This window comes from Lissotriton vulgaris, chromosome 11 (genome assembly GCF_964263255.1).
Source record: "Lissotriton vulgaris chromosome 11, aLisVul1.2, whole genome shotgun sequence".
Lineage (NCBI taxonomy): Eukaryota > Metazoa > Chordata > Amphibia > Caudata > Salamandridae > Lissotriton > Lissotriton vulgaris.
In genome coordinates this window covers 999,250,978-999,278,248 of record NC_141699.1, presented here as the reverse complement: position 1 = coordinate 999,278,248, position 27,271 = coordinate 999,250,978, and positions in this window count along the sequence as shown.

The window sequence follows — 27,271 nt, the reverse complement described above, 5'->3', positions numbered from 1 at the left end:
ATGGAGTTTTACGATTAAACTCAGGAGTCTACTGGGGAATCCCATCCCTCCTAGGATCTCCCACAATTTAGCCCGGGGGACCAGGTCAAAAGCTGTTTTAAGATCTATGAAGGCCATATATGAACTGCCTTTTTTGATGGTAACTGCCTTCCAATAGATAACAAAAAAGCGAAAGACCTGGTCCATCGTGCCTACCTTTCTTCGGAAACCCGCTTGAAGGTGGGAGAGGATACTAGCCTCCTCCATCCAATCGCCAACCCTTGAGATGATGACCCTGCCGACCACTTTCTGGATTATATCTATCAGACTAATAGGTCTGTAGTTGGCAGGGTCATCCCTTGCCCTTTTCTTAAACACTGTTACCACCTCGGCCCCCTTCCAAGAATCTGGCACCGGGTGTCCCCTAGCAATCAAGTTCATTATTGTGGCGATTAGATTGGACCAAGCCAGAGGATCCGCAATCAACAGGTCCCCAGGGATCCCATCCGGACCGGCCGCCTTCTTGGGGGTTAGATGTCTGATAGCCATTGCTACTTCAGAGGCCGTGAATGGGAGGTCGTCCGCCCCTGTGGTATCCCCATCTCCAAAACTTGCTACCCCGGGACTGTTTATCTCTTCATTACCGCCATATAGGGCTAAAAAGTGGTTAAACCATTGCTGGCTAGTTATGTGAGCTGCTAATGGTTGCGATCTCCCCTGCCTGGCTCTGTTAATCAGATCCCAAAAATGGTTCCGGTTCCTCCTGCTCACAGCATTAGTTAGGTCTTGCCAATGCTGTTCCTCCCATTCGCATTTAGCCAGTGATAGTACTTTCAAGTAGTCCTTCCTAGCCGCTCTAACTAGCAAAGGATCCCTAGAAAGTAGGGCTTTTGTCAGATTCTTCCTTTTGCCCTTACACTGGTCCGAATACCAAGGTTTATTTGTGATGGGAGGTGTGGTGTTTTTCCTATGGCTTTTCCCTTTGGGGGCAAAGAAGTGACTAACTTGCTCTATTGTGGCTTTATAAGCTGAGTCAAGGGAGGAGTGCGGATTCATACTAATCTGATTTTCACAATCCCAGACCTCCAGATCCAAGCACAGGCCCTCCACCAGGAATTTAATGGTCCCTAGATCGTCCTCCTTCAGGTTTGCCTTGTCCCATTTCAATCTGCGGTTGTTATTGTATGGGATAATCTCTTTAGTTATTTTTGTGTATGCACGTGTATGAACGGTATGCACGTGCTGCAGGCAATGTTTGTGTTATTATCAGGAAAGTTAACAGTAAAAATCGGCCCAGTAGGCCATAAAACTGTCCCAGAAAAAGCCAAAAATATGGCCTGAACACTGACCTGTCAGACTAGCCCATCTGGCACGTATTGCCCGATAGGCCAGTGCGAGCCTGGGATTATAATAGTGTGGGTTTATAGAGTGAGTCAGTATGTAGGAAGCATGTGTGTTCTTCTTTAGTGCCAGAGGGGTGCTCCAGCCCTGTCGCTGAGGGACAGGCACGTCAGAGGAGCACAGGCACGTCAGAGGAGCAAAAGAGAGTTAGGATGACAAAAATTAACACGGCACAAGATGTTATGCGTTCAGCTCCTATAGGATATTGATTCCTAAAGCAGCCTGATACTTTCCTTCAGATTTCGACCATGGTCCTGTGAATTAGCACAGGGTTATGTCGGACTTCTGCTGACAGTTTCCTGTTGCTGATCAAATGTAATTACCGCCTTGCCACTCTCAAATGACTCATGAGAAATTAGGTGATAGACTAAATCCAGTTCCAAACCAGCTGCTGTCCACAGCACTAATCGGATTTGGACGTGTGGCAGAAAAAGTAATGTTCTTAAAAACTGTGATACCTCTTGAGCAGGAGTGCAAAGACAGGCTTGCTAAGCATTGTGGCAAGAAGTTTCTGCCCCTTCTCATCCTGTGATGGATTTCTTTTTTGCGCTATATTGTTAGGTCCCACCTAGACATCGCTTGCGCTATTGCTTAGCAACCTGTTGTATAGGATTTGTGGAGTTCAACTCCACCCATTGCTTACCATTTGTCTATGTCAGTGTCCTTTAAAAATCCTTGCTTACTAGTAGTCAGTTCTTCTTCTTTGTCCTTCCTTTTTCTCTTCCGTTCCTCCCAGGCAGCACCAGGGAGCAGGGACTAAGTGCTGTAGCATTGCGCTATGGATATTTATCTGCTATTTTGTGGACTCTTTTTTTTCTTGGTTTCCTGCTCTGTTACTGTTTGTCTGTGTTCAGCTTTGGTACCATAGTTGCTTACATTTTAATATAGCATTCCTCCTTCCCATCTCATCTTAATGCCACAGTTGTGCTAGTGCTGCCTCCCGCTGCACCTCCCACTTTGTTGCTTGTATTTGCTTGGCCTTTTTGCAATTTTGGACGTGGACCATAAGTTGGGCTTTTTTTGGTTGGATATTAGTTTGGTTTTGGGCTTCCTGTTAAGGGGATTGGGCTTGTTTTTGTTAGTTTCCTGCACATGTTCCCTGCTCCTGTTGCGAGGAGCAGCCACGTCTCTGGTACCCCTGGTGGCAGCGGGGAGAGGCGCTCGCTCTGGTCCCACATGCTGCTGCTGCCTTGGAGACAATATGCTTGTAAATGTTTCATTATTTCACATTTGGAGCTGGGATGGACTGGTGCACAGGGGGGAGACCAGTGTTTACAGCTTAGGCAGGTTCATTGGCTACATGGGCAACTACTGACTCGAAGGCTCATTTATAACTGATTACAAATGCTCTAAGTGAAACATTAGAGTTGGCAGTAGTGTTGCTTATTATATGCTGCGTGCCGCTCTCGGTGGGTGCTGCTGAGCACATTGATCCCTTACTCAAAAGTCTACCCAATGGTGTTGCGAGTTTGTTTCTCTGGGGCTGCTTTGGCTGTGTACTTTCGCTTTTGTAACAAAGAGGGGGAACAGGAAGTGGACAATATTTATCGGGGTCCAATGTACGTGTCCTACAACTTGGAAAACAACAAAGAATGTACAGAGTTCCCAAGGTTTGAATTTCAAAGCACAGGTTCCTATTTGTTTGCTGTCCAATTTTCAAGTGACATGCTCAAGTGACATGCTTCTTAGTCAAGCAATGTTTTGTGTGTTTTTGACACCAAACTGTGCTTGAGACTTTAGGAAGATTTGTTGTAACAGGTTGTAAACTGGAATGTTAACCCTGTGCGATTTCAGTGTTCTGAACTGATTTTTTTTCTTTCAGTTTTGCGGAGGGAGAGTGCTTGTTTAGGAAACAGGAGGCAGGTTTAGTGAAAAGTGTGCATGACTCTTTTGAGTGGAAATTAAGGTGCGAGCTTGTAGCGCAATGATACACAACATTTGGCAGATAGGGGAATCATCTCCCACCCTCCCATCAGGCGATGTGTGTTGCCTCTTCTCATTTTTCATTCCGAAAGGGACACAGACTTCATGCTTACATTACATGTCTCAGGATATTTAAAGTGAAAAGTGGAAAAATGATCTCAAATGTAAGTTATTTATATTTATGTCTATAAAAAAAAAAGAAATGTAAATGTTAAATATTATTTTAGCACTTGAGTATAATTTTTACCAGCAGTCATTTTTTCTTGGTTAACATTTTTCTGCATGCTGCATTCAAGTGACTATGGGCCCGATGTAGGTAGGGCGTTACCGATCGGTAACGGCCGAAAATACCGATTTTTTGCCCTTACCGATCGGTAAACAGCCATCGAGATGTAGGGAACGAAAAACATAAAGAATCGGAGTGAAAACCGAATCGGAATGAGTACCGAATGGGAAAGAATCCGATACGTACATACCGAAAATCGGATATGTAACGAATCGGAAAAACACCGATTCGGATGCAAAGACCGATTCGGTCCATGTACCGATTCTTTAGTGACACCGAATCGGAAAATCACCGATTCGGTCCATTGACCGATTCGTTAGTGACACCGAATCGGAAAATCACCGATTCGGTCCATGTACCGAATCGTTAGTGACACCGAATCGGAAAATCACCGATTCGGTCCATGTACCGAATCGTTAGTGACACCGAATCGGAAAATCACCGATTCGGTCCATGTACCGAATCGTTAGTGACACCGATTCGGAAAATCACCGATTCGGTCCATGTACCGATTCGGTAGAAAGACCGATTCGGACATGAGCCGAATCGGAAAACATGCCGATTCGTAGGAATCGCCGATCGGGAAATTCCCCGATTCCGACAGTTGGGGAGATGTAGGGAGGCACAGAAACACCGAAATCGGCTCAAAATCGGTAGAATTCACTCGGTATTTACCATGGATTGCAATCAGGTGGTAACCAACTCCAACCCATATAAACAGTCCCAAAATGCATTGCAACTTGCAGGATGGCAGCTTTCTATGTCATTGCGAGGCGGCTACGGCTACAGCAGGAAGGACAGAGGGAATGGCTAAGAAATGAACAGGTCTACAGACAGAGGATAACCCTGTTCATGCTCACAGAGGCAGAGATACTACAGAGATACAGGCTGGACTCTGACACCATACTTGAGCTCATCAGGGATCTCAAGCCATTCTTGGACCACCACACCCCAAGGGCACACGCCATCCCTGCGCACATCCAGGTGCTATGCAGCCTACACCTGCTAGCGTCTGGCAGCTATCAAAGTGGTGTAGCAGCAGCAGGAGGGGTGAGCCAGAGCAGCCTGTCAAGGTTCTTCCACACATTCCTTGACGCCATGATACACAGGATGGACCAATACATCTCTTTCCCTGCAACCCACGCAGAACTGCTACAAACCAAAGCTGACTTCTACCAGATGGCACAATTTCCCCAAATCATCGGTTGCATAGATGGCACGCACATTCCGATTTGCCCACCAGCGGACACCGAATACATATACCGCAATCGCAAGTCTACACACACCATCAACGTGCAGGTGATCTGCAATGCAAAGTGCACCATCACAGACCTGGTAGCAAAATTTCCAGGGAGTACCCATGACTCCTATATTTTCCAACAGAGCGGCATATATGCACGGCTGATGGCTGGCGAATTTGGAGAAGGATACCTCCTAGGTGAGACACATCATCAGACCCCCATAACACATAGTAGGTAGGTGGAATACATGTATGCATGTGTCTAATGTGACCCCTTTCTCTTCCAGGCGACAGTGCATATGCCCTCCGCTCATTCATACTCACCCCCTACCTCAACCCCTCCACACCCAGCCAAAGGAGGTATAACCGGGCCCACATACGCACAAGGAATGTTGTCGAACGGACCTTTGGCATCTGGAAAAGTAGATTCAGATGCCTGCACAAGAGTGGAGGTGCAAGGCAGTATACCCCCATCACCTGCTGCAAGATCATAGCTGTATGTGCAATGTTACACAACCTTGCGGGGAAGAAGGGCACTGAGGTGGAGTTGTCTGACTACGAGGACCATGACGACGACGAAGCTGTGCCACTGACACAGCCAGCTGGGGTATGTACGCCAAGTGATGGCAGATACAGACGTGAGGAGATGACTGAGAACTATTTCTGACTGAGTACAGATGCAAAGACAGCTAAATGTTGCTTGGAAAAAACAAATTTTAATAGTGTTGCACCACAGTTACAGCACTGATGTGCAACAAAAAATGGAGTATGGTAAATAAAATAAAGTCCAAGGTACTGGTTGCCTCACCCGCCCTTGCCAGGCTATTTCTTTGCCCGCTTGCCAGACCCACTGGGGTGTCCCTCAGCCCCCTCTGAATGCCCAGCAGCATCAGCGGAGCGCCTGGTGCTCCTCCGTGGCTCAGACGCAGCGCTGGCCGGGCTGCTGCGGCTGCTGCTGTCCCCAGCATCACCCAGGTCCAGGGCCGGATTGGAGGCGGTGTTTGAAATTATCATGGCCTCCATGGCAGTGGTGATCCGGGCCATCCCCCTAGTAAGCTCAGCCGTATGCTGACTAAGGACAGATTCCTGGTTGGCGCTGCGATGGCACAGTTGTGCCGTCGCCGCTGCAAGGCGGCCCATGGCGCGGTTCAAAACCCGGGCATCCCGCCTGCGCACCAGCTCATGCTCCTCCTGTCTGCTTGATGAGTGGGTGATGGCAGTGGTTAGCCTGCCTAACCCTGCTGCCACCTCCTTGTTCGATTCCACGACGGCCTGGAATCCCTTGACCAACTCTCCCATCTGCATGTTGTGCTGCAGGAGCTGGCGTTGGCAGGCCATAGTGGATCTTGCTTGTTGCCTCTGAATTTTCACCATCTGTCCCTCCAGGCCCAGGAATACACTGCCCTCCCGTGCTGGTGCAGCAGTGGTGGTGATGGTACGGCGCCGGGCACTGCTGCTTCCGGCCTGCTGAGTGGGCTGGGGTGCCACTGGTGGGGGTGTGAAGCTGGCCGGTCCCTGAGCCCCTGCTCCCAGGACAGGTTGAACAGGTGGCAAGGCCACGGTTGTGGCAGGAGCTGGTGTAGGCGGAATGGTGTCCCTTGTAGGGGAGTTCTCTGGGGAGAACTGCAAGGGGGGTGTGCTGGCCATTACTGGGGAGTGCAGTGCATCGTAGTCAATGACCAGGACTCCCTCCATACCTAGCCCTGTGGTGTCTCCTTCCTCCTCCTCCTCCTGGCTAGCCTGGCTGGTGCTCGGCCCTGCGACTGCAGTGTCGGACGGTGCTGCTCCCTCTGCTGTCACTGTTGTTCCGCCTGATGGGGCCCCTAGGTACAAAGAAGCATTCGTAAACTGAGTGCCGATGTATTACAGTCAGTACAATTATAGCATTCCACATGTCCTTGCATCTCCTTACACTGTGTCACACTGTTTCCTGTCTTGTGATTCTGCACTGCCATATTTAGCTAACTTCTGCTGACTACATGTACCATGATGCTTGTCTCTTGTATGTTGGTGACAGTACTGTGCTGGGGTTTGCCTATGCATTGTGTCTAATGGGGAGGTGTCTGGTAAGGTGTGTCATGATGCGCATGCTTCTTACCTGTAGCTGTAGCTCTCGCAGAGCTGTCCAGGGTCCCGATTCCACTGACACTCTCCCTCTCAATGGTGCTGGAGACCAGGTCCTCCAGCTCGGTGAGGGGTGGCGCCGGGTTGTTGCCTCCTCCAGTGAGTCCAGCCTGCCTCTGTATGTCAGCCATCTTCCTCTTCGTGAGGCTGCGGATATCATAGAATCTCTTTTTCAGTTCTTCTATGGACCTGGGGGTGACACCCGCAGCATTCACCTTCTGGGCGATGTCGGCCCAGATCCTCCTCTTTGTGCTGTCTGGCACGTTGAGGGACAGCTTGCCAAACAGCTGGCGGTGCACCCTCACCACCTCCTCGACCAGCACCTGAAGTTCGGTGCTGGTGAACTTCGGCTTCCTCTTCTGGGAGGACTTCTGGCTTCCTGACTGCTCTGCCATGTTCTCCAGTTCAGTTGGCAACCTCCTACTCCCACTGCTGCTAACTGTGAGTGTTGAGCTCAGGCTGGCTCTCCAGAAAGTTCTTAATTAGCTGCACCTGCCAGGGTTGCCACTCCCTGTTTGGGTGGGGGAGGGGGAGCCACCTCATTGGCTGAATCGGCTTTTGCCGAATCGGCTTTTACCGATTCGGTAATAGCCGAATCGGTAAAATCCGATTCGGTATTATCCGATTCGGTAAAAGCCGAATCGGTTCCTTCAATGCATTCCTATGGGCTTTTTCGCCATGGGTGTGTTTTCATGGCTTCGAATCTATGATTGCCAAATCGGATTTTACCGAATCGGCTTTTACCGAATCGGTATTCGCCGATTCGGGACTATCCGATTCGGTGGTAGCCGAATCGGTAATTTCCGATTCGTTGTTAGCCGATTCGGTACTTTCCGATTCGGACCGTGCCGAATCGGAACGTACCGATTCTCATTACCGATGCCGACCGATTCGGTATTCATTCGCTTTTTTTCCCCTACATCTCGTTTTCCGATTTCAGAATACCGATTCGGCCTGCCTCGGTATTTTGAAATCGGAAAATCGCGTTTACCTACATCGGGCCCTATATGTTTATATTTTGTTACACAGTTGTAGATTACTATACACTCTTTTTTTTTAACTGAGAAACCCAGCAAACTGATGCCACATGGGTTAGTTAGAAAAGTAGTTTGTTTTGACTGTAAAAGCAGGACTCTTATGGAGTTTTGTTTGTTTCATGTTAGTTTAGGCACTTTTAATATCTGGGTAGACTTTTTTAGTTTTTTTTAATTTCAAAGTATTTTATTATTTTTTTACAAACAAGTACATTAGCATTTCTGTTACAAGGTTTTAGCCAAACATAGTTTGTGATGCAGTAGTTACAGGTACTTTGGTACACATGTTTAGCTAAACCCCTCTACATTGACTTGCTGGGAAATTAGGCAAAGGGTGATAGAAAGAGAGAAAATACGAAAAAAAGGGTGGAGATAGGATACAAGAAGGGTTCTATGGCTGTGAACCTAGTATGAGTTTGTAGCCCTGTGTCAAAAACCGACACCCCCCTAGGGAGCCCGAGTGGCCTCATGGGGGTTCGTAGGAGTCTAGATACGTGTCAGAGTAAGGGCGCAATGTGCTCAGCAGCACCCACTGCGTGCAGCACAGAGAGCTGCTAAGGTGGCCTCCTTGGGCCTGAACAGAGAAGTGATTGGCCTGACACTTTATACTCAAACTTGATGTATTGTTCATTAGGAGCGCATTAGCCCATTTCAGGCAAAGACAGTTACTCTGTGCAGAGGTCTGCCAAGGAAGAGATTGCCAGCACCTGTCACTTCCAGAGCACAGGAATATTAATCAGATCTCGCGATAAGGCAAGAAAAATAGAGCCCTTGACATCAAAAATCTCATCACCTCCAGAAATATCAAATTATTCATAAACTGTCAAAAATGAAGGCTCTGTATGTCAGGAAACATTAGACAAACACAGGGCACCCGACAGAAATAACGATGTTTGCACTTTTTAGGGGAAGTTGGCCAGCAGCTGTAAGGTATGTCAGTGGCCAGATGTGAGACCTGCAGGTCAGGCTGGCAGGCCTCACTATGGGGCTGATTTCAGCACAGTGCATTGGCCCCTCATCTGAAATGGGAAAGCAGTGCTGTGCCGGCTGTTTTTCCTCAGTATTGTTTCTGGGCTCCAGAGATGTGTTGTTGTTGGTGGAGGTCAGGGAGGGTGCTCCCTGCAGAAAACAACAACAACGTGTGTGTCACACATCGGGGACGCCTTGAAAATGGCGATTAATTGGTGTTAGTTCAACACATGGGAGGGGCGCAATCTGCTGGAGGAAATTTAATCCATTGTTTTCCGTGAATTTTAATTCGACAGGGATTGTAGAGGCTGTGATTTTGATGAAATCTCAAATAACGCATATGAAGGCACGCAGCGTTGCAAAACTTCGCTCCGCGGATAAATCAGCATATTGTTTTTTTTTTTTACGCAATTGGTTTCGCGCTCCCTCTTAATGCGTCGGTGGCCTGCTCTCCCCTTCTTTCTCACACACTCTTTCTGCTCCTCTGTCTGGAATTAATTCACTACCTGAGATTATTCCTCAGTAATGAGGAATACATGTGGGGATTAGTGTGTTTCGGCACTAATTTGGGCATATTTTTGGTACTTTGTATTTCTCGTGCTACTATTTGGCACCTCTTCATTGTGGCTGGAAATCATGGGGAACAGTGACTTGTGACTTGATTACTTTTATAATCTTCCATTCCCTAAAATCTCACCTGGCTTGAGATTTGGTTGCCTGGGAACCAACTATTTGAGGAGGCCCAGCAGCTTCTTCCTCATTCTCAGTTCTGTAAGATGGAGGGAAGGAAGTGCAGTGGGAAGTGATATCATGTGAAAACTGTTTTTTTCAATAATTCAGGGCAAGGCAGGTCTGATACAAATAGACAACCAGGTCACAAAAGCATGTGCCAATCGAGAAGGGGAAACCAACAATCCAGCCTTAGCCAAAATAGCTTTAAAAGATTGCCTCGGGACACATAGTAATCTGATTTCCTTTCATGCAGTGCATATTTCAGGGAGAGCAACTTCCACGGTGGACAGGCTGAGCAGGGTCCTCTGTTCTTCTGTTAAGTGGTACAGATTAAGAGAGGCTTTTCAGGTGACTGTAGATCAATTTGGCCTCACCTGGCTTGATCTATTTACCTCCAGGCTATAGCTCTTCTTCCCCTATTCTGCATGGAGCAGATGAGGCAGTAATTAAATAATTACTTACCAGTAATTGTAATTGCTCTGAGCCAAGTATTTTCTCATCCCAGTCCTCCACCTGACCTCCCATTCTGATTTCTCATCTGGAAGTCATCTTTGTGACTTTTATTCTAGAGCTTTGGAATCTGTGTTTTTTGTAGGGTGAAAGGAGGAAATATATAGATGCAAGAGAGGCTCTGGGAGAGAGTTAAACATGAAGGAATAATGGAGATAAAAAGTAAGGGGCAGATTTATGATGCCCTTGCGCGCAATTGCGTCACTTTATTTGACGCAACTGCAGCGCAAACAATGCCCCCATCTAGGAGATGCGTCACGTTGTAAAGCACAGGAACGTCTCCTGAAAGTGGCTGAGTGAAATCTATGAGATTTCACTCAGTCACTTTCAGGCCAATGCTGTGTCAAAACCCTGCACCTGCTTGAAGCAGGCGTAGGTCTTGATGCAAAGAGAGAAGGTGGAGGGTGCACAGCAATTGTTGGAAGAAAGTTCAAAGTAGGTCTTGATGCAGCATTGTGTAGATGGGGCACCCCCGAGCCTTGCTAGAGCTGCGTCGCGCTTGCGACGCAACTCCAGCAATGCGCCACATTTCCGGCACAGATGCGTCAAGCATCTGTGCCGTTTTTGCACCATGGTGCGCCGCATTATAAATGTGGCGCACCATGGGTGGCGGAGCTGTGGCGCACTGTGGCGCACGTTAACTGGTGCATCCCTGGGGATGCGCCAGTTAACATAAATCTGCCCCTAAGTATTCATATAATTTACATCGCCATGCAAAAAAAACTGTGACTCTTTGGCTTGGGTAAAGCTTAGCAAACACGTCCAAGGCCTTTGTTTCGTTATCATAACGATTTTGTGTAGGAATCCGCTTGGAGGTAAGAAGCATTTCCCTATATCCATGGGGCATATTATCAAGAATCAACGTTAAAATTATCGCTGTTTTAGCGGCAGAAAACTGGCGGGAGGGACACTTGCTAAAATGGTCCCCTGGCAATCTTTAAGTAGAAACCTTCCACTGTTTGTTACATTATTCCCCTCCTGCATTTCTTCAGGCACTTGTCTTAAGAAACTCTGCTACCTGGCTTCCCACAAGATCAGATCAAAGTACAATGGTTGTGCTCACTGTGAGTCAGGATGGGTGTTTGCATTCTCTGCTTCCTCATCATGATTGATATCCCAGGTCTCCTGGCTGGTTAGACAGTCATATGAGCAGTCATTGCCTTTGTTGAAACCTTGTACCGCCGACCAACAAACCCGACATGTCCACTGTGTTGTCCTTACATTCCCACCACAGCTTGCCAGTGCCTTTTAGGATTTTCGAGAATAGATGGTTAGGAAAGTCCCCATGAATAGGCTCATGGTGGTCATGGTGGTTGTGCTAGTAATGGCAGTGGTAATGGAGTTTGCGTTAGTGGTAATTGTGGTGGTGGCATTGGTAATGATGATGTAAATGGTAGTAACAGAGGCGGTTTTAATGGTGGTAATGAGAGTGGTGGCTACAGTGGTAGGGCTACTGCTGGTGGTGATGATAGTAGTGTTAACCCCTTCCCTGCGGCGTGAATTCCACCGCAGTGCGGGGATTTAATTAAGGGGCGTGCTAGGGACGGCCCCTGGCCGTCCTACGTCACGGTAGGCATGTGCGGAGGACAGCCGGGACCGTCCGAACTCTGCCCTCTAATTCATTTTTCCGCACAGGTATGGAATTTGCGCCACGTTGGGGAATCGGCGGCGTTCGGTCGACCCTGGCCGTCCTGAACACATGCCCACCGTGACGTAGGACGGCCGGGGGCCGTCCTGAGTACACAAGGGGTTAATGGTGGTGGTGCTAATGGTAATGGTGGTACTAAGGTAATGGTGGTGGTTGGGGCAAGGGAGAAGAACCTGGCAAGTCGTAGAGTCACAGAAGAAAGAGGAGTGCCCAGCAGCTGGCGGGCTACCAGGCACGAGTCACATCACAGCAGCAGCAGGCGCTGTGATCTGCAAAGAGCAGTCCGGTCGCATGAACTCGTGTAGACAGACGAGCCGCCACGCCAGATCTTAAAAAGATTGTTAGAGCTAAAAAGAAACAAGTATTACTCTATGTAAACAGTGAATGGATGAAATGACAAAAATAATCACTTTTGTGATGTCTGAGTGTACTTTTTGAATGCAAAATAGTCCCTTATGTTTTGCTGTTCAAGCAGTTCATAGGAGGTGGAATCATACCCCCAGTGATGGATCCTGCAGGTAAGCGTGGTGGGGCGGGCGTGATGGATGTCGACGCAATATGATTTATTTAATTTTCCCGATTCCGTCGTCTGTCAACATTGCCCTTCCCCACCGCAGTTACCTGCAGGAGCCGCCACTACACACCCCCGACAACCCATGGAACGAGGCATTGTCTTCTTTCTGCACCCTTTATGATCCCTTTCAAAACATTGATCCATAGTACATGACTCTGCAGACATTCAAAAACAGCATATTTGGATATGGCTTGATTACTTCCTTTGCAACTGGCAATTGTATGGAATTGCTAGAAAAAGACAAAAAAACGCATGTTCTGCAATCTCAGTAAATTAAAGAGCCAACAATGCATTTGCCAGCTGCTGGTGATGAGACAGGGAAGGAGCTGAAGAGAAGTTTGCCGGCATCAAACCTCTTTTGATCTTCTGCTTTAGGTGCCTGTCCTCGAGGGACCTCATGGAGGAAGAATTTCTATTCCTGCTCCCATTAGAGCAGCCTCTTTTGACTCTCCCACTTCAGAGGCATCACTTCATACAAATGATCACATTAAATGGGATTCGGGAGCCGCGGCGCCATGTCAGACGGACAAAGGCTGCTTTTTGGCCGAATCAGCCGCTCTAAACTAATAGAGAGAACTTGGTTGAATGTGTTCATGTTAAATAAAAGACAGAGGATGAGGGGCGACCCAGGGTACCAGCGGGCCCAGTCTCTGCAAATTCTCAAAGGACTGGTCTCATTAAAAGCCCAGGCTGCGGCTGAAGGACAATAGAGTATCACCCAATCACACTCCACCCTTCCTTTTCATCAGGTCGATTGTACAGATTGGCCCTTGCCCTCTTTTTACATTTGAAGAAATGTAAAAATTTCTGTAGAACACCGGCATTGATGTTTCTAGCCATGGAAGCCATGGACATAACTAGGGCTCAAGGCGAGATAACTTTTCAAAAGGTGTTTCTCAGATCTGATGTTACCTTTTAGGGTTGAACTGTTAATTGGAGATTGAGACAAATAACGTCTATCCAGTGCAGCAATTGTACCACATATGCCAAAATACTCCGGGGCATATTATCAAGGGGGTTTATCTCAGCTTTTTTGGCTTTAAAAGCCAAGAAAGCGGAGATAAAATTATCTCCCTATTACCTAGCTGTCGCTAACACCAGTTAGCGACAGCTAGTAGGAGATAGCGACCATCTTGGGCCCCACTTTCATGTCAGAGAAATTTATCACTAATGACATGCAAAGTGGGCGTGCCAAGATATTAGCGACTGGAAACAGTTGCTAACACCGCTATCTCCTATTACCAACTTTTGGAGATATTCGCGCTAAGCGCGAATATCTCCAAAAGCTAACACCTGCCCCTGAGCAGTTCTTAGCCATGTTGTCCAATGGGAGGTGGATAACATGGCTAAGAGCATTAGCTCGGTAATGCATGAATATCGCTGACTTTTCAGCGATATTCATGCATTGCGGCCGATTTTTATTTCATTTGCGATAATCCTTGGTAATACCAAGGTTTATCTGCGATAAAAATTGCTGCAGGTCGGCGATACATTTTTGTCTCTAAACCAAGCAATAGCGATAATTATCGCTATTGCTTGGTAATATGCCCCTAAATTATTAACATCGGCTAGGAATCCACAAAGGGATTTTGGCATGCGTAAATGCATTTTCATAGTGGTCTACATTTACTCTGTGAGTAATTCTACTCAATGTATGGCACAAAGTGGGATTAGGAGCATCTCGGGGATGTCAGATGACTTTATGTCCGCGTCCCATCCTCTTCGTCACAGTCCTTACCATCTGAGCGTGATCCTCACCCTTAAGACAGGAAGAATATTTTGCCCCACACCAACTAATGGTTTATCTGCAATTCTACTCTTAAAAGAGAAGAGACTTAGGGGCATATTACCCAGCAATAGCGATGTTCATGCATTACCGAGCTAATGCTCTTAGCCATGTTATCCACCTCCCATTGGATAACATGGCTAAGAACTGCTCAGGGCAGGTGTTAGTTTTTGGAGATATTCGCGCTTAGCGCGAATATCTCCAAAAGTTGGTAATAGGAGATAGCGATGTTAGCGACTGTTTCCAGTCACTAACATCTTGGCACGCCCACTTTGCATGTCATTACTGATAAATATCACTGAAATGCAAAGCGGGGCCCAAGATAGTCACTATCTCCTACTAGCTGTCGCTAACTGGTGTTAGGGACAGCTAGGTAATAGGGAGATAATTTTATCTCCGCTTTCTTGGCTTTTAAAGCCAAAAAAGCGGAGATAAACCCCCTTGATAATATGCCCCTTTATTTTATCTGATCTTCTGAGAACTTGCCTCCATACTGCTTAAAACTCTCATGACATCGCTGCTTGGCCTGCAATTTCCAGCCTTGCTCAAAAGATATGCCGTTTACCTGTACCAATGGCACTAGGAAGCCAGAAATCATGGATTTGCTGGTGAATGCAGCATGCTTCTTGACCATTCTTGACAGAGCAGATTCAGGCCTCACTTGATTGTCCCTTGTGGTTCAGCTCTCTATGCTCTTGCTGCCCCACTTTGCCAGGAATAGTGCTGAAGGGCATAGAAACACCTGGGGTTGGCAGGCCACAGAGTTTCCTGGCTGCAGTCATTGCGTCCCCTCTTCTCCTTTGTTGGTCTGTGCCTCTTCAGTTCATACGGAAGAGGGCGAATGGACTGCCATTTTTTTTTTTACTGGTGGTCTCGCGGGAGCAAGACCACGGTGGGAGTCTGCAGATCTTTAAAAGGGCAACTTTAGTGGACGTCAGTGTTCTTCAGGACTTCCGCCATTATGAAGCCTGGAAAGTGTTCGCAAAAGCAATGGCATAATCCTCTCCTAATCCGACTGCCATCTTGCTTTGTTCTGACAATCTGGAAGAAATCATTGACAGAACCGTGGCCACTGGCCTACAGGGGCTGAGAATACATCCCAGGCTGGAGCCAGGCAGAGGAGCAAATAGATGGAAGAGACAGAAGCAGAATGGTGTACAAGGAAGTTGGTTCAAGACTTCCAAACATCAGAGGTGGCAATGCACATAGAGAATGCTTTGGTTTTCTTGCTCCTGAATTTTGCGACAGATCCAGAAGAAACATCTGGATCCTATCCATCCCTGTATCACTTTATGCTTTGGCAGTGCAAAAGGCTATTAAGGACATTCTTTCCAAGGAATGCAAAGACATTGTAAAGACTGGAATTCTAAGGTTCTTAGGGCAGAGGTACCAACTGGAAAAATTTGATTCAGAATATCCACAATTTTTGAAGATGGGAATGTTCGTTCCCTGATAACTAGCATGTCACATTAACTGACAACAGATAACTGTTTCCCTTCAGATCCAGTACAGAAGAAGATGAAAGAGGCTCTGAATTGAAACCATGCAGCAGTCAACTTTTCCTTTCAGGCTGCCATGTATGAAGCATATTCTTCTCAGGCACTCTGAGGAGATTTGCCAGTGGTTTATCAAAGCCTTCATAATGGAATAGCTTGTCCTAAACATCTGGGGGGATATGTACAAGGAAGTGACGGAGTGTGGTGTTAGCCTCCTTGGCTTAAGGCCGCGCTCCGCCACATCTGAAACGCAAGGCTGCACCATATCTACAAGAATGTGGTGCAGCCTTGGATTTCCCTCTGCGGCGGTGCTAAGTTTAGCATCTTGGCGCCAACGCAGGCACCCTTGCACCAGAGTGCAAGGGTAAATGCGTGCAGGCGAGGATTGTTTATGTGCATGAAGGTGTCCCTTCCCGCACATAAACAGTCTTAAAATGCCATTTTGTCACTTTCATGTGTGCTGCAGCACACAAGAAAGTGGCAAAATGGAATTTTTTTAAAGGTTTGTTTATGTACATGTACATAAACAAACCATGGCATTTTGCTTTTTCCATGTGTTCAACAAGGAAAAATAATGCATTTCTCCTTGTTTCGCCAACTTGAGACCCGGGTTTACCTGGTCTTAATTTTGGCGCTGCCTTCTATGTACGCCACCCTTGTACATAGGAGACAGCGTCAAAGTGAATGAGTGTTGCAGTGGAATGCCCACCGCAACACCCACTCCCACCCATTTCATGCTAACAATAGCGTGAAAGGGGGCCATATGTACAAGTCAGCGTTAAGCCACGATAAGTGGCTTAACGCTTCCTTGTACATAAGGTGCAGCCTCTATCGCCACCACAACATTGTGGTGGCGATAGAAGCTTGTACATATGCCCTCTGGTCTCTATGAAACTCATGGTAAAGTTTTTGTCTGATCACTGCAGAAAACACTGCACCCCTCGAGTTGTAGGGAGTCAGCGGCAGCATTTCAGGCTCTACTGATTTTTGCTCCTGTGATCCAATTTTTTTATCAGGAAAGACAACCAGGAGGCAAAACATATAAAAATCATCAAGTGTGTGTGTGTTTGGGGGGGGGGTACTTATGTTCACAAGCTTACAAATATGGCACTGCCTTTGGGATTGTGGGCAGACAGCCACATAGCCTCTTTCATAGTTACTTACCTAGTAGGTTTCAATATAATGGTAGCCTACTGGATACATATGGTGTTTCTATCTTCCATTGACTTCCACTTTCATCCAACAGTTTCTTAGAGAATTATTGTGGTTTCATGGCTGTATCTCCTTGCTTCCGGGAAAGATGCTCTCTTTCTTTTGCACCTTATGCAGGATGTTTGGGCTGTGGATACTTTTTCATTCCAGGTCTTCTTTTTGCATTTCCTCCAATTTCCCCTCCTCTGAGGTTGTTGAAGAAGATTCATAGGAAGACAACCCAGGTTCTCCTGGGTTTTACATTTTGACCTGGAGATGATGGTTTCTGATGCTGGGTAGTAGGGCTCTAATCCAACCACGGAATCTTCCCGGGTTTCTGAGTTCATTTCTTGGAAAGATCTCCCTTGCTCAACTCTTCTCTACCGCTGATTGAAGGCTGAAGCTGAATGAGTACATCAGGGTTGGATTGTACAGCTGGAGTTGGGTTGGGTTGCATAGTTAGAGTATCAAGCTGCAATCAGGAAATTCGAAGACCATTTACTTGTGTGTCCTATTCTCTGCATTTGAAACATTTTTCAAAATAAAGATATTTCTAGGAAGCAGTATCTTGCAATCTTTTCTTGGTTCTGGAGTTTTTGAGGGATGGTGTTGGCCTTTTCCACTCATCAAGTACAATAGGCAACAATTAAAGCATTGAGGGACCCTAGGGGCATATTACCAACGTTAAGCGATATTTCCCGCTAACGATGCTTAGCAACGAATTTTTTAATGCTAAGCATCGCCGGAAATTATCGCAGAGATAACTTGCTATTAGCTAGGTTTATCTCAGAAGTGATAAAAATCCTCACGCTAACTGCCAATTGAGAGATTATCGCTGGAAAACCAACGATAATCTGTCAAAGTTTGGCGTTAGCTTGATGATAGGGGCTCACAAACTTAGCCATGATATCCACCTTCCATAGGATATCATGGCTAAGTCAGGAAAATATCAGGTGTAAAAAAAGCAGTGCTAACCGTGGTTAGCGCTGCTTTTTTTATCACTAACAGGGTTAGCGATATCCTTGATAATAGGAGAAATGTCGCTTAACAACATTTCTCCTATTATTTTTCTCTGGAACGCCCCCTTTGCATCTCATTAGAGAAAAAGGGTGCTAACATGCAAATTTGCGTGTTGGCACCCTGTTGCTGATCGGGAGATAATTTTATCTCCGCTTTCTTGGCTTTTAAAGCCAAAAAAGCGGAGTTAAATCCCTTGATAATATGCCCCCTAGTTCCCCTGTTTCTAAAGTAAAGGGGTTGGGTGATAGACTGCGATGGAGTTTTGCTAGTAAGTGTCCTGTTTTGCATTCTGTACTTACTTCTTGGACTTTACCTTTGGTGCAGTATCATCCAAACTCTTGCAGTCATGTCTATAAATTGTACATTTTTGCATACGATGGTTGTGGATGATGATCAGAATCATCTAAATAGGGGTGTGCAATGCAGGTCCAGAAGGATCAAGTCCATGTCAGTATTTTGAGATAACATCTGCCTTAGCAATTTAGTTTGAGTGAATTTTATTGTATGCAAAGCAGTCTTATTTGGTATACTGACAACCTGGAATGGAATCACTTCTACTGGAGCTATGATGGACATCAAATACCTAAATGAGATTTGCCCTATGAACAAAGCGGTCAATATTCCATTTCAGGAAGGCTGTGACTGGTACTGTGCAAATAGTTTAAAATGAAAAAATGGTGCTGTAGTTTTTTCAAAATATTTGCAAGGCATAATAAGTGTTGAAGAATAATAGCTTTTGGATATAACGTTTCACTGTCTGATATTTCTGTTAATTAGAAACACAAGCATTGACAACGCCAGTAAGTGATGCCCGTGAAAGCAATTGGATTTTTCAATGGTTGTTTTTGTAACCTTTCAATTTAGCTCTAAAACAATCTTAAGAAAACCCAGCCAAAGATGGCCACATGGGGAGTATATGCAGCAGCCATCTTCCAATGGTTTTCTTAGGCCTGTAGACTAATCAATCTAAGATGGCGTCCATGCTTGAAAATGCAAATGTGGTGGTCATACTGTAAATTTACTTTATTTTATTCTAAATTTATTGCTCTAAAATGGCAGGTGCCATCTTGAAATAGTTAATAAAAACATGAGTGATGTGAGTTTTTCTGTATGGGAAAAGTGTGGAGTCCTGGAGCAGAATTGATGTGAAGGGGAAGTTGGGTTCAAAAGCTAGCGGATCGGTAGCAGTGTACAGCGGGTGGGCTCTCAATGAACTAAAAAAAAAGTTCATAAATGCAAAGGGCCTGCTCATTAATGACAGTGGCAATAGTGCATCTGCCATACCGGTGGATCCATGCTTGTCCAGGTGATACTCACCAGGCAGGTAGGGATCTCTAAATATGTCAGACAGTCTTCTGCAAAGACGGTGGAAGGTAGAGGCTTGGCTGACAGGTGGGCAACCCATCAAACCTTAAGAAGCATGATGGTCCTGCTACCTCAGGCATGAGTCTAAAACTGACCTTTTTATCAATCTCTAGAAGCATAACACTTGGCCTACAGAAATGAATCAACCAGGAGTTTTTGGCAATTTACATCAAAGTGTCTGATGGTAAACACACAGTTAGAGGCAAAACCAGAGGGAATCAATGGGAACTCAAGAAGATACATTTAAAAGAAAAAGTGAAAAAGAGGTAAGATTGGAAAAGGAATGCAGTGTGTCTCCTCTAAAAAAAAAGAATCTATGCTTACCAGTTCATTGAAAAATATAGATAATTTAGCTTCCTAGTGCCCAGGGTAGCTGAACCATGGGAGATGAATAGCCTAAATAAGGAAGTCATATAAATGTAATCTAAGAGGTCTGTTGGGGTTTTTGTTTCTTGATTTACTTTAGTTACTTAGAACGCTTTTCAGTGTCCACAATAATTAATATATTGCTTGCTAGGAGCAAAATGAAGAGAAGGAAATGGGCCATCTAAGCAGTAAAAATCACAGTCATGAATAGATAAATCCCAAACATGAAAATGAAAGGATTAGAATAGTGTAACTAACATAACTCATAAAATTGTAAAACGAGAAGTGGGGGACACTGAGCGGTATTGCATTTATCTCTAGAAGAACGCTTTGCAGGATAACATTAGGGAGACATTTAATGCTTGTTGTGCAGAATCAACTCTCAGAATCACATATTAGTGAAATGCTGGAAACTATAAAACACCTACAAAGAGGAAGTGAATAATAATTCTAAAGAGCTGGAACACCAGGTGATAGAAAATACACAGACCAAAAAACAAAAAGTGGTGACATGTATAGTATGAATGTGCCTGATGGTGCTGAGAATATGATACATCACCTTTGAATCACCTGACAAAGGGGTTCTGTCACAGACCTCTTTGGTATTATGTGTTGGACTGTTAGGAAGCCTGAGGTAGAGTACTTTTATGTGACACAGCTACATCTGTGTGTCTGTGGCCCAAGGCACAACAGTCTACCCTGGCTTCCCCACTCACAGTGTCAGAGGGAGTTTTTCTATAACCCCACACAGTTTCCTACATCCGGATCCAAATTCTACCCCTCCTCTGGGCATGGCTGCTGTGCCTGCTCAATGAAGGGGAACACTCCCCCAATGCATGAACTTAGCATGAACTTTAAATAGCCGCATGTTTGGAAAATCCAATTGGAGCTCGCATTTTAAGCAACACAAAATTATGGGCCATATGTACAAAAGTCACTGTTTGTGATTTTCAAATAGCGATTCAATAGAAATCGCTATTTGGAAATTGCAAAATGAGATGTACAGATGAATTTGCAATTCCTACTAATTCGCAATCGCAAATAAGAAATTTCCTATCTGGAAACTGCACAGAAATGTCCCATTGTGGATGCAAAATGGTGATGTTTAGAAATACAGGGTGAAGCCACAATACAGAGGCTTAGGAAGGAGCTGGAAGAAAGGGGTGCTCCTGTGTGACTCCTGGCAGTGAAAATCAAACTTCAGACGTATACAATGTCTAAGGATAATGGGGATAAGGACCTGGCAACTGGAAAAGCAACCTAAAATGTTCATATAAGGAGCTGAAACTGTTGAGAGAGGAAAGTGTGGCACACATGGTCCAGAGTTTTTGGAAAGCATCGCTTTCTGTGCCTGAGGCTCTGAAAAAAAAAATGGAACAGCATTCTGGAAAAACTAAACTCATATGGTGTCACACAGAGAATCCTTCCGGAAAAAAGGAAACACTGGTATGACCTAAAATACTGTACCAAAGAGAAGCTGGCCAACAGGATGGCTGAAGCTTGTGGCACATGTGGTGGTCCCATCCGAACATCCACCTCCCACTCCAATGGAATAATTGACTGAGGGGACACTTGAACTTGAAAGTGTGGTGGGTTTGTCAGACACTGACTCCTTCAGTCCTGCAGGCTCCAGCAAAGGTAAGTTATTAACTGGTATAAACCTTTCCCTGACATATTGTTTGTTAGTCTTTAAGTACAACATCTTAGCTACCAAAACTCCATTTAGAAGTTTGCTGTAATTTGGCAATGCATTATGGGAGTTGTAATTCAACTAAGTAACATGGCGTACTGTGTGTGGATTGATAAACTACACAAATCTATATATAATCTTCATGTCATGAACACATAAATCACATTTTCAACAATATAACGCAAACTTAGCAGCCATGGATTTCCAATAACTATATACATACATTCCCACAGATCACACCCAGGACGTGTCTGACACCATTGAGGTTGATGAAGCAATTGACACACAAGAGGAAGCGGAGGACAGCACAAATGCTACTCCTGCACCCATAACTCAGACTCCAACTACTAGGCGAGCAAACGTGTCACCACTACCAGACTTTGAGGAAGGTGATGAGGAGCTAACACAAAGCAGGAACGCAGCTTCTTCTGTGCGCAGGACACACAGACAAGGAAGAGTCCAACAACAAACAGTTCACAATGATAATTTCCTCTTATGACATGTCCCTAACCTTTTACCACCACCTGAAAGTGAAGACGGTTCTAGCCTCAGTGGCACATCTGTGCCAGATGGATACTGTATAATGTGAGCATGCCGACACACATCTGGAACAGATGTAGCCCCAACCCCACAGCCAAGTCCTGCTGAGAAGGCAACCAACACCAGAAGTCATAAAAAGTGACATTTGTATGCACTCTGATTTATAAAACTGGGGGGGCATATTATCAAAGGGGTTTATCTCCGCTTTTTTGGCTTTAAAAGCCAAGAAAGCGGAGATAAAATTATCTCCCTATTACCTAGCTGTCGCTAACACCAGTTAGCGACAGCTAGTAGGAGATAGCGACCATCTTGGGCCCCGCTTTGCATTTCAGTGATATTTATCACTAATGACATGCAAAGTGGGCGTGCCAAGATGTTAGCGACTGGAAACAGTCGCTAACATCGCTATCTCCTATTACCAACTTTTGGAGATATTCGCGCTAAGCGCGAATATCTCCAAAAGCTAACACCTGCCCTGAGCAGTTCTTAGCCATGTTATCCAATGGGAGGTGGATAACATGGCTAAGAGCATTAGCTCGGTAATGCATGAATATCGCTGATTTTTCAGCGATATTCATGCATTATTGCCGATTTTTATCGCATTTGCAATAAACCTTGGTAATACCAAGGTTTATCTGCGATAAAAATCGCCGCAGCTCGGCGATAATTTTTTCACGCTAATCAAGCAATAGCGATAATTATCGCTATTGCTTGGTAATTTGCCCCTGAGTTTTTTCTGTGTTTTCAAACGTTGTTGTTAAAAATAACATCCTATAAGGATACAGTTGATGATAAAGAAGAACAAGACATTGTTACCATCTGAATAAAAGGTTATCTTTCAGCAATGCAAAATCATTACCATCATGTAAGTTGGCCATTTCTTTGGTTTTGTTATCATATTTAGCTTAAAAATAGTTGTTGATAATCTCTTTGTATCAAACTCGACTCTCTTCTGCACGTGTTCCATCTGTATTGGTGTTAGTTCTTCATCTGATTCTGATTCTGGCTCTATGTTGATGCTGTGAAGATCCTTCCTCATAGCTATGTTGTGGAAACTGACAATGATTTTACAACAGGTTTCTGGTCTGTAGCATAGTGCTACACCAGTCGTGTGGAGGCACCTGAAATGAGATTTGAGGATTCTTAACGTGCATTCAATTATTGATCGCGTTGCTTTATGCATTCAAGTATGGTATCAGTATTCAACGATGGAAGGCATATGCGCTGTCTTCCTAAATAGTGTGAGAAAGAGAAACTATTGGATTATTTGACAAACATACTTTTGAACAGTGAATGAACTGAGTTTACAGTCCTTTTACCAAGTAAAAAGCGATTGCCAAATTCACCCTGAGCAAGATGGGTATTTATTCATTCACCTGTTGCAGAACATAAAGGAGTCGTGTGTGCTGCCTGAGAATATGGCTACAAGGTCTGTTATGATTTATGAGTCATAACGCACTACCTGTACATTGAGTGAATGGGTACTGTTAGATTTGGGGGTCTCTAGTTGGCAGAGGTAGGTATCTTTGACCAAATAGGGACCCTTGCGTCTAGTCAGGGTAAGGGGGTACATTCCTAAAATAATCCCTGCTCACCCCCTTGGTAGCTTGGCACGAGCAGACAGGCTTATCTCAGAGGCAGTGTGTAAAGTATTTGTGAACACATACAGTAACCCAGTGACAACATTACAGATGGAAACCACACAAGTTGTAGTATAAAAATAAGTATTTTTACATAGACTTCACACAAGACCACAAACAACAAAAATCCACAATACTGTACTTAAAAAATGATAGAAATAGCTTAGTTCCCTTTAGATGTAAAATGCGACACTTTGAGTTCAATGTACCTTTGGATGCGTAACGCTATACAACAATAGTGTTGCAGGGCAGATGAGGCGTCGCTTCCTTCCACGCAGGAACGGTGATGCGTTGGGTCCCTACTGATGTGTAGGGGATGCGTTAGGTCTTCTTGGCATGGGGAGGTGATGTGTCGGTTTCTTACTGCGCTTCCATGGAGATGCGACCAGCAGCGTCGTGATGAGCTGAAGATCCGGTGAAATGAAGCAAAAATGGCATCTTCTCCTTGATGCAACACGATGCGTGCACGCCTGACGGCCATGCGGCAGCTCAACAATTCTTCTGAGACGCAATAGGCCCTTCGACAAGCTTCTCTGGTGATGCGACAGCGTCTAATGCGAGGGCGAGACTCTTCTCCGGTGATGCGAGATGCTTCGGTGATGTGACAGCTGCAGCGGTGACACCCTTCTTCAGTGATGCGACGACAGCGGCTGCGGCGGCGACGCACTTCTCCGGTGATGCGCCGGTGTCTGGTGCAACGGGGATACTCTTCTCCGGTGATGCAAGGTGCTTCTGCAAGGTCAAGCGGCAGTGGTGACAACCTTCTCCTGTGATTTGACAACAGCGGCGGTGACAAGCTTCTTCTCTGTGAGTCGCACTTCCAACTCCTTGTGACACGCATTCCCTTAGAAGGCCCCACACAACATCAGGCCCTTCAAAAGAACTCTTTGGGAGCTAGTGGGTGAAGTCTGTTGTCTCTGAAACTTCAGAGGGAGGCACGTTCTATCTCAATCCCTTGGAGATCCTTCACAAGTTGAATTCAAAAGTAGCACAAAGTTCTCTCTCCTTTCTTTGGCAGTCAGGCAACCACTGCAGGCCAATCCCACAAACAGCACTCAGCTCAGGGATAGTCTCCTCCTCATTTCCTCTGGTTCCTCTCCTCAGCAAAGGTTATTCTTGTTTCCCAAAAGTGATCTAAAGTTCTGGGGTCTGTGTCTCCTCTTTCATACACCAAAATCCTTTGTCTCCCAAGGCAGAGAGTGCCGGGGCCTAGTCCAAACCAGTTCTGTTCAGTCCTGGAGCACTTTCTTGACAAGAATCCTTCTTTCCTTTGACAGTGTGGCCCAGGGACATCAGCCACACCACAGGTGGTGGAGCCAGCATTGTGGAAGGTAGACACAGCCCTATTCAGGTCCCATGTGAAATTCCTCCCACCCATCTGCATGCAGATAGCTCTATTCAGCCCTGTGCTGACTCACCCTGTCTCCTGGAATCCCCCAGCCCCTATCACTCAAACTCTAGACAAGGAATACACAACCTAGCAGAGGCAGGCTTGGTTAGTTAGGCAAGAAAATACCTACTTTCTAAAAGTGGTATTTTGAAACACAGAATGTTAAAACCGACTTCACTAAAATATGTCTTTTATCATTCTGAGTTCAGGCATACTAAACTCGAATTTCTACCTAGTTCCCTGAGTCAGTTAGGATTATAAGATGTTATAATCAAACTGCCCCTTCTGGCCTATGGGGAACAGGTAGCCTTGCAATAGTGAACAACGAAAATGGTTGTATTTCACTATTAGGACATGCCACACACACCAGGGCATGTCCTGCCTTTTACCTACAATGCACCCTAACCTTAGGCCTACCATAGGGGTGACTAAAATGCAGAAAAGGGAAGGTTTAGGGACTGGCAAGTAGGTGCACTTGCCCAGTCAGCATGGCAGTACCAGACTGCACACAGGCTCTGAAATGGCAGGCCTGAGACACACTTTACAAGCTGCTCTGGTGGGTGGCATAACCAGTGCTGCAAGACCACCAGCAGCATTTGATTTCAAAGCCCTGGGCACACACAGTGCACTGTACTAGGGTCTGACAAGTAAACCAAAGCAGCCAATAATAGAGTCACTAATCCATACATCAATTCTACCATAGGGAGAGCATATGCACTTTAGCACTGATCAGCAGTGGTAAAGTGCCCAGAGTCATAAAAACAAACAAAAACAGGTCAGACAAAATACAGGAGGATGGCAAAAAGTTCAGGGATGACCCTGCAAAAAGGGCCAAGTCCACCAGGTGCTTTTCCTGTTTCTATAAATGTTTTTTTTGCAGAAGGAGGACATGCGGCAATATGTATGCCATCAACACAACTAATAACATTAGGAAAATGTAGTACCTGATAAAATATTAGTTCAGTGTGTTGTATTTCTTAGGGAGAGTTTGGAAAACACAAATTGGTTCACTTTGCCCACCATGATGTCCAAAAACCTATTTTAAAACCTAGAAAATGCACTTTGTGACACTCCCCCTGCCACTGCTATGACTCCCCTGTAACTGCCACTGTTGTATGCTTGCCTGGGACTATGTTTGTTTGTATGCATGAAAGGGTGTTTAACCCCTTGGCCATGGCGGTAATTCTGCTGCATCACTGGGGGGGAGGGGTGGCTGCACGGCACCGCCATGCTCGTGACGGAACCACTCCGTCACGAGCAACGGGCGCGCTGTGCTTGTGATGGAGTGGTTCCGTCAAGGCCCCGCCCGCTCATTAGAACGGCCGCGCAGGCGCGGAATTCCTGCAGTGTGGGCGGGGCGGCCGCGCCGTGACTGAATTACTCCGTCACCAGCACAGCGCGTCCGTGGCTCGTGATGGAGTGGTTCCCTCACGAGCACGGAAGGGGTTAAGTCTATGCTTGTTTGAGCAGGGTTACATCTGTGTTTTATTTAGTGAAACACTCTTCTGTGAAGCAGTATTTGCCTGAAAGAATCAGGATTGCTGATTGAAAGGCTTTAGAGTTCATGGCTCTTCTGTCATGACAAGCTCTGTAGTTTGGATACCACTGTAAGAGTTGTGCTAAACAATGATTCCATTATTCAAAAAGTGTTGCCTTGCCAAATGACATATCAACACCTAGAGCCAGTGATTCATCTGCGTGATGTCTCTGTTGCACCGTTATAAGAGGCACAAGGTTACATGCTAAATAAATTATACATATATTTTTTAATAGAGGTTTGGAGAGCAAACAAATAGATAAGTAAGAGCAGCACCAGAATGCTGGACTCTGGGCCTCAGAGCCCATGCACAAGCCAAGCCCTGGAAATGTTTGGCATGCAAATCATGCAACAACCATCACTTTAAAATAATACATTGTGTCTTCAAAATTCACAAAATAAGTGTATATTATTGACAAGCAGAAGAGTTTCACCTTAATACATCACATGGTATCTCTGCACCAGGAATTATTTATTAAAGGTGTGTTTTTAAACTTGATACATTCCTGCCCCTGTCTTGATGGCAATGCTAATTGTGAACTAGGAGACAAGTCAGGGATCTGTGTATGTGGCCTGGATTCTATCACAGAAGGACAAAAAGTTATAGGGTATTAAATTAAATAGTACTGATATTTTATTACAGTTCAAATCCTAATCTTGCGTTTTGAAGATGCTCTTCCATGTGATAAAGAAGAAAAAGATGGATTTTCTTTTTGAAAATAAAAAAATGCCTCCACTCTCACCCGCGACGGGAGTTTTCTCACAATAGCAGGATAGTGCATTCCCTCACTGACCCTCACTGGAATGGCTGCTTCCTTGGCTAGGAGTAC